Source organism: Neltuma alba, unplaced genomic scaffold (genome assembly GCF_004799145.2).
Source record: "Neltuma alba isolate B1F8T4 unplaced genomic scaffold, ASM479914v2 tig00004453_pilon, whole genome shotgun sequence".
In the NCBI taxonomy this organism is placed as follows: domain Eukaryota; kingdom Viridiplantae; phylum Streptophyta; class Magnoliopsida; order Fabales; family Fabaceae; genus Neltuma; species Neltuma alba.
Window position 1 is genome coordinate 19186 of NW_021633715.1, and position 11133 is coordinate 30318.

An 11133-nucleotide genomic window follows, 5' to 3' on the forward strand; every position below is an offset into this window, starting at 1 on the left:
TGCAACCAAACAAGGAATATGAGAAAAATCACCAACGGGTTAGATTAAGAGAAAAGGGTTAGTTCTTCACAACACAATGAATCAGGATTTGAACCCTTTCTAAAAGAGATATCCACATTTAATGCTCAACAATGTCTTAAGTAAGATTGTTGGCCAAAAAAATATTAGAAAAATCATGGTGCAATTTTTTATTTCATTTTTAATTTAAATTTAAATTAACTGCAAATACTACACACACCCCTTTTTCTATTTAAGGGGTCAAACACAACTGACTTAAGACACATTATCTCCCACATATAGAAGAATTTTCATGCTATTAAATTACAAGACTATTGACGTGTTTCACCCACTCACACTTCAAAGACAGCTAGAGTATTGAATCTATTACCACATCACTATAGAAAGATCTTTGATGCCGTTAGGCCACTGGCAATTGTTGGGGCAATATGTAAATGGCTCTAGACTTTCACTATGACACCCAATAATTAGATTTTATTTCCCTTTTCTTCATTCATGCAATAATTTACATAAGTAGGTTAGAAACACTCGCGTTCATTGGCTCTTTTTCTTCACTAGGGTATTGGAGAGCAGTTTTTTAATATAATAAAATTTTAGGCGGAATTCAGGAACAGCCTAAGTAAAGAGCAAGACACTTGATCCAATTCCTTCCAAGTGATACCATGATGGGCAAGATAAACTCACAACAGGCCCTTAAGCGTTTACCCGCAGAACAGTTTTGCCCCACTATGGTGTCTCAGTGATAGGCCCAAAACATGTAGCCCACTTGCGTCCTATATGGGCCTAACAGGCGCCCTTCTGTTTCCACTTTTTGCTGGGCTTTCTCTGGTTATTACTAGCCCATTCGCCACCCACATTTCTGCTTGATCAGATCACCTGTGAGTAAATGTCACTTTTATACGAAGCAATGGCAGATTCTATTCTCCTTGCTTCTATTAGAGAGTATCAACATGTCCTTGCCGTAAAAATTGGTTGTTTCTGTAGCTCAGGATTTTGCGTGATTAACTTTTAACAGTTGGCTTCAATAATTTTCTATCATGATGATTTTGGAGTAGTTTTCTTTGAATGAAGGGTTTTACACCAACATTCTTCTACAAGTTCAACCTAATGACAGCTGTCCATGAATCGAAGGAAATCAACTGGAAGCATGGAAAACACATGTCCCATGAATTGAAAATGAATGATAATTGTCATTACCACTGGCAGATTGTCTTAGGTTACACTACTACTCCTCCGGTCCTTAATGCAAGACCCATTTAACTAATTTGATTAGATTAAGGAAGTTAGGTAAATTAGTTAATTATAAGAAAAGTGACACATTTTTCCTAAAACCATAATCATCTTTCTTATACCTCTCCCTCTTTACTTGATTATAGTTGAGGGAGCATTCATAGGGTAATTTAGAGAAAATTGATAAATATGAGAAATGGGTCTTATATTAGGATCAAAAATTGGGTCCTATATTAAGGACTGGAGGAGTATATCTATTAAGTACGTGAAAGCACAACTAAATTTCGTTTTTCAATTAAATTGTTCATGTGAGGGGTAATCCTCTTTTTACTTATTTTTTTTTTTTTGGCTGAAATTCTTTTACACTTCAGTAAATGTGATAAACATTTCAAATTGAGTACGAAGGCATGCGATACTCTGCAATCACTATATTGACCGTGGACACATGTTCTCCATCCAGCCTCAAACTTTTTATAATTAAAATTGCTCTATTTAACTGCTATAAAAGTATTGGAAAAATCACATTCAAAGACTCTCAATTTAAAAATACCAATGGTTATTATTTCCTAAAAATTTAATGCTACCTCCGATTCTAATTATAAAACATCGTTTATACTTTACAAATCAAGTTTTATAAATAAAATCGAAAGTCAGAACATCTTGTTATAAAGTAATAATGAATTAATGAAAATTTAATATCAGCCGTAACATTGAAAATAATTAAAACTGTAACATTAAAAAATGACATGACTTAATCAATAGCATGCCACTCTAGATCTTAATACAAGTCATTTGTAACATATTTTTGTATATTAATGAATGCATTAAATTAACAATTTTACTTTTATTAAAGTTTTTATCTTTCTCTATATTTAATAATCATTCTCCAATCTCCCCCTTTTTTCTCTTTTTTTTTTTAAATGAGAATCAAATAAAAATAAAATTAAAAAAATAAATATTAAATATATTATAAGTGACCTATATTTAGCTCTAAAATTTTTCTCAGCAGTGACTTACCCGTGTTTTCAGAGTTTTTTTTTTTATCCCGTGCAAAATTGAGTGAAGCATTTCTTGTGCTTGCGGTCAACACCGTGACCATAGAGGATCCAAGCTTGTAGAAAAGGTATCAAGAGAGAGTCCAAGTTCCAAAGTACTAAAAAAATGCTTATTAAATGACAAAATGTAAAATCTTAATATTTTTAGAAAAATAGTCGACTCATCCAATCTTTCGAATGCATGAAATTAATTAATTATTTTTTTGTATTTAAGAATATTATGATATGGATCATAACATAGACAAAAAGCTACACAAACAAAAAGTTACTCCCTCCTGATTTTTTTACAAGAGCTCAAAATTTAAACTACCCTGATCCTTTTTATAAGAACTTACTTGGACTTGTTTAAACATTTAATTTATTTTTATTATTTTTGTTTCTAATTAATTTTATACGTTGCATTAATTAAAATATTCATAACTTGACATATTACTTTCTCTTTCATACTCTCTCATTATTACTCTCTATTTCTCTCTCATACTTATCACCTTATAAATAAGGGTATACTCGAAAAAAAATTCATTTTTACATATTTATTATTTTTAATTAATTCTAACTGTTTTCTCAAATCGTAATTTAGTTATCAAACTCTTATTAAAAAAACCGGATGGAGTAGTATAAAATATAAAAGTTATGAAAACCTGTCATATTCAAAATGTTATGGTGAATAATTATTGGATTATCCTAAATTAACTTTTGATACTAGTGTTATTGACAAAAATACTTTAAGAATTGCACTAAAAATTATTTTAAGATATTAAATGTTATTAGAAAAATATTTTAGGGATAATGAACGCATAAAAAATTAATAAGTTAATATTATCTTTGGTGTATAAAATTTAAACTTATTTTAGTTTTGGTCTTTGTAATTTAAAATCATTGGTTTTGCCCTCTAATACATTGTTTCAGGGACAAAAATATTTAGATGGACCAAAATAAAATAAAATTTTAAAATAAAATGACTAGTTTCAAATTTTAAAATAAAAACCATATAGCCCAAAATTAATTTAATATACTAACAGCTCGAAGAATCCTTCAGAGTACATGATACAACTGAACCCATAATTATTTTCTTGACTTTAATATAATTTTTGTCACTTAAACTCGTATTTATATTGATTTTGGTATAGGCTTTTGATCATTTAAGATAAAAATAGTTTAAGTTTTTATTACATTATAAAAACTAATATTTCAGACTGACAAAATTTGAAGGAAAACCATATTGAAGGTACCTATACTTTTTCTTCATTTTTAATTTGGTACCCTAGTGTTTTTTTCCCTTTAATTAAACATTTAATTTTATCTTTTTACCATTAGCTCTTATACTTTGTTCTATTGATATTTTTAGTCTCTACATAAGGATTAATGATGTTAATAGAGAAAAAATAAAGATTTAGTTAAAACAAAAAAACACAATAGGTACAAATTGAAAATTGAAAAAAAAGTATAGGTACCTCCAATATGGTTTTCCCAATTTTGAATGATTAAAATCAAAATAAAAAACTATATTAATCGCTGATTCTGTTTTCCGTACTTTTTTTCTTAAATTTCTTTTCTTCAGTTCTCACAGCACCCTATATATTTAGCGCCAGTGGCTGTTCCATGGGATCAGAGTTCTAGTACTCTGCGTAGTCATGTACTAACCTGTCTCTTATTATAATATTTTTTTAACTAAATTATGGATTTAAAAAGGTAATTAAAATTAATTTACAAGTGAAAGAGTAATAGTGAGATGAATGACGCAAAAACTGTATTAAATATATTAAATTAGAAATAAAATAAATAATACTACATTAAATATTCACACAAACTCAAGAGAATCTTATAAAAAAAAAACCAATTTAAAAATTAGATTTTATAATAAAAACGAAAAGAATATTAGTTAATACTTGTAAAGTTTTCATAAAATAAAAACATGCCACGCGGTGCCCCTACAAATCGCGTAACCTACGACAAGCGGCATCTGGGGCACGTGGAGATTGGTTTGGAATTCTCCTCTTTCCTTCTTAGTTCTTACCGTTTTTTTTTTTTTTAACTGTCAAATTATATTTTAACAGTTTAGATTTAAATTTTTTAAAAACTATTATTAAATATTAAATTATAAACAAATAAGTAATAAAATACAAACTATATTAAAATTTAATTCTAATAGTTTGAAAGTGTACTAAATGTTTTTTAAATTTTTTTATAAATCATTAAAAAGATATTAATTTATTGGATAAAAAAAAGAGAAAAAAAGAATAGAAAAAAGGAGGAAAGATTCCGAATCATTGTAAGATTTCTGACCCAAAAAAAAAAGGACTCACTGCAAGATAAGTGAGGCCACCCGATGCCACGTGTAAGGACCCAGACCAACAGCATTTTTGATCTGACACGTGTCCTCCGATAAGGAGATCCAGACGAATATTCTCCACAAATCTTTTCAATCTTCCCATTATGACCCGATACGAATGATGAAGATACCAACACGTGTCCCGGGAGCAGCTACAAACGGGAAACGTGGCATTTTAAAGAAGGCAACTTTCTGTTGATTTTCGTACCGTTTCTCACTTCCATGCATCAGTGCGGTACCCACTAATATACTCCTTGCGATGTGCTGTCGACGCGGGTCAGAAAATATCTTCCGTCGTTATGCCCGTTGGTTATTTCTTTATGTATTTTTTACTGTCGAATGTAGATTGAGGATCGTTTCACTTATCATGCACATTATTTTATAAAGGATTGAGGGGGCGCTCTATACTTTTTTTTTTTTTTAGATGTATTTAGTATTTTTAAAATATTTTATGATACATTAAGTGTTTTAAAATATTTTTTTAAGTATATCTAGTATTTTAAAAATATTTTTTAATGCATCTAGCATTTCAAAATATTTTATTAGATGTGTCTAACAATTAAAAATATTTTTTTTATATATCTAGTATCAAGAAAAAAATATTTCAGGATATTGGACGTACGAAAATATTTGAAAAGTTGAATACCTTTTATTTTATTTATTTTATAAATTTACTAGTGCTTGTTGGACATATAGCTAAATCTATATCAAACAACTCTCTTAAAATTTTTAAGTGCGAAATTATGAATCCAAAGCTTCAATTAAGGGCTATTGGGGAAAAAAAAAGCTTCAATTAAGGGAATAATAACCGTGAGATTTGGCCGAAAACCAAAAAAATAGTACTCTTCATTATTAGGAAATTTACTATAAAACTTTCTTATTATAAAGTTTATCACCTAAATGGACCTAATGACCCATATCCTTGAACAGGTGTGCAGCTCTATCTAATAAGCAACATGTGTTCACTTGTGTGCAGATATATTTCATTTTATACGTTATTAAACATTCAATACATACAATTTACTTAACATGTTAAGTCTTATTCAATGATTATATAAAGCTCTGAAATGAAATATCTGTATGCTTTTATCCTAAATATATGAATTAAATAATATGAAAATCTTAAAAAAACCACTTAAATTTTAAAATCCCAAATTAAGAATTCTTTGAAAAATGTGTTGTGATTTACTTTTCAAATATAGTTAATCACTATTAAAAGTAGGTAAATAAGACTAATTTGAAATTTGAGATTTTAAAATTCAAGTGTTATTTTCTAAGATTTTATCTTAGCAATTATTTTATTAAATTAAAGAAATAGTTAAATCTACTACTTGTAAAAGATATTCGTTTTCATTGAAATATCATCATTTTTTCACAACTAATCTTTATTAATTACACACGTTGATATGCAAAAATCGATATAAATAATTGGATAAAAAATGGTAAATACAGTGCAAAAGTAACACTAATGATGATATAATAAATTTTCAAAATCAACCACGCACTGCAAAGGAAAAAAAATACTAAAGGTGGTAAAATAGGTTGCGATAGGTGCTGGGTGATCCTGCACTTAGAGCCGGGAATCAGGCCGGCCCGCCCTCCAGGGCCGGCCCTTCAGGGCTGGCGGGCTTAAAAAGGCCGGCTCTTCAGGGTTAGAATTTTAAAAATATCCCAATTTACTAGGCCCGGCCCTTAAACTACAGGGTCAGGGCCGGCCCACGGGCTTTTGACCCGTTTAAGAAAAAATACTATTTTTTATATTTATCATATTTTTTATAAAAATAAATCAATGAAATTATTAATAAAAGACATAAATATGAATAAATTAAGTCACATATAAAATATCATCATATAATAATTTCATCAACATCTAAGAACATCTAAAACATTCATCAACAAGATAACAACATCTAAGAGTTTTTATCTATAATGCAATTGTGCAATAAATGAACACTATTATTAATCTTTTGAAACTTCATCATCACTATAATTAATTACTTTTTTTCATAAGTATACTTTTCTTTCGTAACAAAAATATCAAGTTTTTCTTCTTTATAAAATTTTATTTTTAAATTTTGCAATCTAACTATTATTTTACTTTAATGTGAGAAACATTGCTGTTGAAACTCATGAATTTCTAATTCAAATTATAGAATCACAAGTTATATAGTATAAAAATATTCTATTATCAAATATATATATATAGTTTAAAAATATCAACGCATATATATAAATCAAATCATTATTAAAGTCCAAATTAACCCATTTTTTAAAATTTAATTGGATAAATTATTATCTAAAACTAATTTACTTTTAAAATGATAATAATAACTAAATATTTGAAATATTATTAACAATGTAAAAAATTAATAACATTAATATTATATAAAAACTTTAAAAAATAAAAAAAATATAAAAGGGCTTAAAAGGGCCGGCCCGTGGCCCTCCAGGGCCGGCCCTTTTAAGCCCTCGGCCCTCCAGGGCCAAGCCCTCCAGGGCTTATGTGTTCATTTTAAGAGAAAAATATCAGCCCGGCCCTCATAATTTCAGGGCCTAAAAGGGCCGGTCCGACGGGCTCGGCCGGCCGTTTTCCCGGCTCTACCTGCACTTTGATTGGCATTTTGGCCACCAAGCTCGCTGGTACGGGTTTAGGTATGCATTTTGTCACATCTCAATGGTCAAAGCTAATCCGTATTATTGGCACTGAAAAACACAATTATATAAATATAAATATACATATTAATACACACCCCTCTTGTCCTATTTATGAAACAGAAAGAGAAGTTTTTTTGGTTCTATTTATAAGTTATTTTATTAAATTTTTACCATGAATGTACTATATTGTCATTTATTTATTATAGCGTAGATAGTTATTTTTTTTTAAAGTGTATATTTACATAGGAGTAAAGTTGAAAAATTATTATATTTTCATGAATAGTTAATGCAGTTTATTAAGATTTTTTTTGTCTATATAAAATATATTCAATCAGTGCTTTATAAATAAGACCAGAGGAGTATGTCTGTATATATGCACGTTTTTAAGGTATTCTAATTATAACACATGCATGTGCGTGTGCATATTTTTATTAGGTACATCTGTTTTAAAATACGCAATCTGGAAGTTTTCTTCACCAAAATAATTATCACTCATAAAAAATTTTTAAGGAATGTTGGCTACTACTTTCAGTCTTTAATTAAAAACTAGCTGATTAATTTAAGTAGATTAAAAAAAAATAATTAAATTAGTTATTTGTAATAGATATGCGTTGTCTTTCCTAAATATTTTTGCTAATACATTGTATTAGCTAGAACTACTATTCAAGATAATCCTTCTAATAAAGATAGTTTTAGCCAATATACTTAATTAGCAAGGATTATTTTAGGAATGACAACACTTATTTATTATAAATAACCAACTTAACTTACTTCCTAATCTCCTCAAATAAGTCAATTGGGTCTTATATTAGGACCGGAGGAGTATATATTTAAGATCAAAATAAAATTTAAAAACTCTTATATTAAGAACCGAGATAGCATTTCGTTAATGATACAATAAACATAATTATGAATCCGACAACCTTAAAACGCGCCATGTCCTCTTTCTTCAATTATCTATGGGTGTGTTTAATTGAACATTTATCATGATATATTTTTATAATATCTGTTTTAAACTATATGCATGACATTGGATAGCTAATCTAAAATGGATATATTAAGAAAACAAGTTAGATTGATTATTTGTCAAAAATGTGTATTAGTTTTTTTAACAATACTCTCTTAAATAATTTACACTAAAACTACAAGTTAATTATAATATTTGATTCAAATTTGCTTTTATCTTAGTTTTGATTCCTCAAGTTTTGAATTATATGTCTGTGTCTCTCAAAAAGACAATCAAAATTTTTATTAAATTATAAGACTGATAACTTAAACAAAAAGTAACTTAAAGAATCAAAATCTATGATTTAAAATTTGAGAAACTAAATCAAAATAAATAAAAATTTAAAAGATTAAAAATTGAACTAATCTTATTAAATTAATAAAAAATCAGAGCAAGTTGAGAAACAGAGTGATGGCGGGTGGGGGAAGTGAATCACGGTGATGGGAATGAAACAAACCACAACCGCGTAGCCTGCACCTGCCGCTCAATGATTACGCCTGCACATGCACAGCCAGAATAGTAATTCCATACGCAGGAGCAGGGCAAAAGGCCAAAATTTTCAAAATAAATAAATAAATAAAATATATGTCCGCGAAGACAAACTGATCATTAGCTTTGTCATTCGTATCCGCTACCTGACAATGCCTCAAAGACGCTCCATTCCGCACCACGACCAACCACTTTTATTTTTCTCCTCCACCCCCCACTACGCCAGTACGCCCCCACTCTCTGCCATCCCCTCGCCCACGTGATCATCCCCATTCCCCCCCTTTCCACAACAAGAATACTCACTCTATCCCCCACACGTGCTGCGCTCTGCTTCCCCCACGTGTACAGGCCACCATTAGCGGGTTCAGTGCGATTATAATATTGGGATAATTCTAGTCCTTCGGCCCAGCCACGCAACCCCTTGATATTTTCGAGCCACAAAAAAGATATTTTCAGTCCTCAGTCTAACTGGACACGTGAGATAATTGCTGCTCCCTCCCATCAATGACGTTACTCCTCGATTCTCTTTTCACGGCATTTCAGTAAAATATGAGCTGCCTCCACATGTCCACCAGCGAATAACAAGACGCAACGTGTACCTTTCATCAGCAGGATTCGGACATAAACCATTCACTGACCGACACGTGTTGAGTCGCTGATCATCCGCACCGGATTATTTAAAACCCGCAAATACAGCATGTCCTTCCCAAGACAACCGCGTCTGCCCAAATGAATTCGAACCGGCGACTCCGGCACAACCCTCCCAGTGGGGATCTGAGTCCGGTGACTCCGCATCCTCAACGAGCGCGTCCTCATTCTCGTCTTCGAATCTATCAAAATGGGACCTGCGCACCCTTTGCGTAACCGCGTCGTTGAAACCAGAAGCTTCGAGCGATGGCCAAGCGACTCCTCTGGCGAGCGATGTGCATGTACCGAGCGCCGCGCATGGTAGCCGCATTGAGCAGTGGTGCACCGAATGGAAGAATTGGAGGTGGGTGGGATGCGCTCGCTAAGCTCATGTTTTATTGCTGCGGCTGCCGGCCCGCCGGCCACTTCCAGGTGAGTCATCCAGTGGCGGTCACTTAGTGAAAGCGTCCAGATTTTCCAAGACGTCGGTCAGAGCTTCTTGAAAAAAAGGTTCAGAGGAGACCTGTTATATGTGAGCGATCCGTGCGAGCATCGGATGGGGGACATGGAAGATGATTAGGAGTATACAGAGGGATATTTCAGGGATTTATGAGATCCAGGACGAGAGCGTGCTTGATCCGACGGCAAGTGGATCTGGAGCAGGGGGTGAGGTGTCCATATTGTGGGGCCCGCGTATGGAGCATGACCAAGGCCAGCTGGTTCCGAAGAGCGCGGCGAGGAGGCTGGGCTCGCATGACGGAGGGTTGGAGTATTTCGTGTGTGTGAATGGGCACTTGCATGGAGCTTGTTGGCTAGTACCGTTGTCGTCGGACGAGAACGATCTTGACGCAGACGACGAGGATGACGATGGCGCAAGTGACGATGAGGGTCAGGATGTGTCCGTAGGATTGACCCGAATGATCGGACGGCCACGAATGGAAGTTTGAGCTCGACTGGGGAGGACATAGATGGGCCCGCATAGTGGGCGAATCTCTGGCCACAAATAACAAATCATTGACCAGAACCACGGAATCTGACTCGTCTTCGGTAGCACGGCCCAGTTTTCACTGAGGCGAATGTGAGATGCGCTATTACTCCGCACCACTACTGGTGGGCTTGACATGGAGTCTTTTATCCACCTCCTTTTCTCGTTCAGTTTCTGTAGTCATCAGCGTTTCTGTAGTCATCAGCGTAGGGCTTGTACATGATCATTTGTGATAGTTATTTTAGTTCTAGTTCCCTGTTCCCAGGTCGAGTTAGATATGTGGAGGCGGTGTCACCGGGATGATGAACAATTATATGTGTGGAAAGGCCCATTAGGATATGATTGCTTAGCTTCTTGGTTCAAATTGACGTATACACATTTCATTTTTCTGGGCCATGCAATCTTACGTGAAAATGTTGCTTTATGGAACTTTGTGTGTGCTGAACCTCGAGTATCGGCATTTCCGCGTGTTTTATCTCCCTGTACACGTATGTGCAGTTAAACGTGATCTTCTTGCCAACTATAGTAGTATTATTCTACGGTTCGGCTTCTGCGCGTGTGGTCGTGTGGACGCGGATGAGAGTATTATCTTAGTTTTTTTTTTTTTAAAAAATTATATGCGATTATTTATGATTTAATTTTTTTATCAATTAAAAAAATAATTAAGCATTCATTCATAAATGATAAATTCTACGTGATTTCTCATTATTTAATTCTTTAATGAATTTATTATTAT

The 11133-nt window shown here is 32.6% G+C and overlaps 1 pseudogene; it reads left to right on the forward strand.

The window, feature by feature from the left end:
- The first annotated feature begins 8707 nt into the window (after window positions 1-8707).
- On the forward strand, window positions 8708-10359 carry LOC114744806 (EID1-like F-box protein 3; annotated as a pseudogene).
- Window positions 10360-11133: the final 774 nt, after the last annotated feature.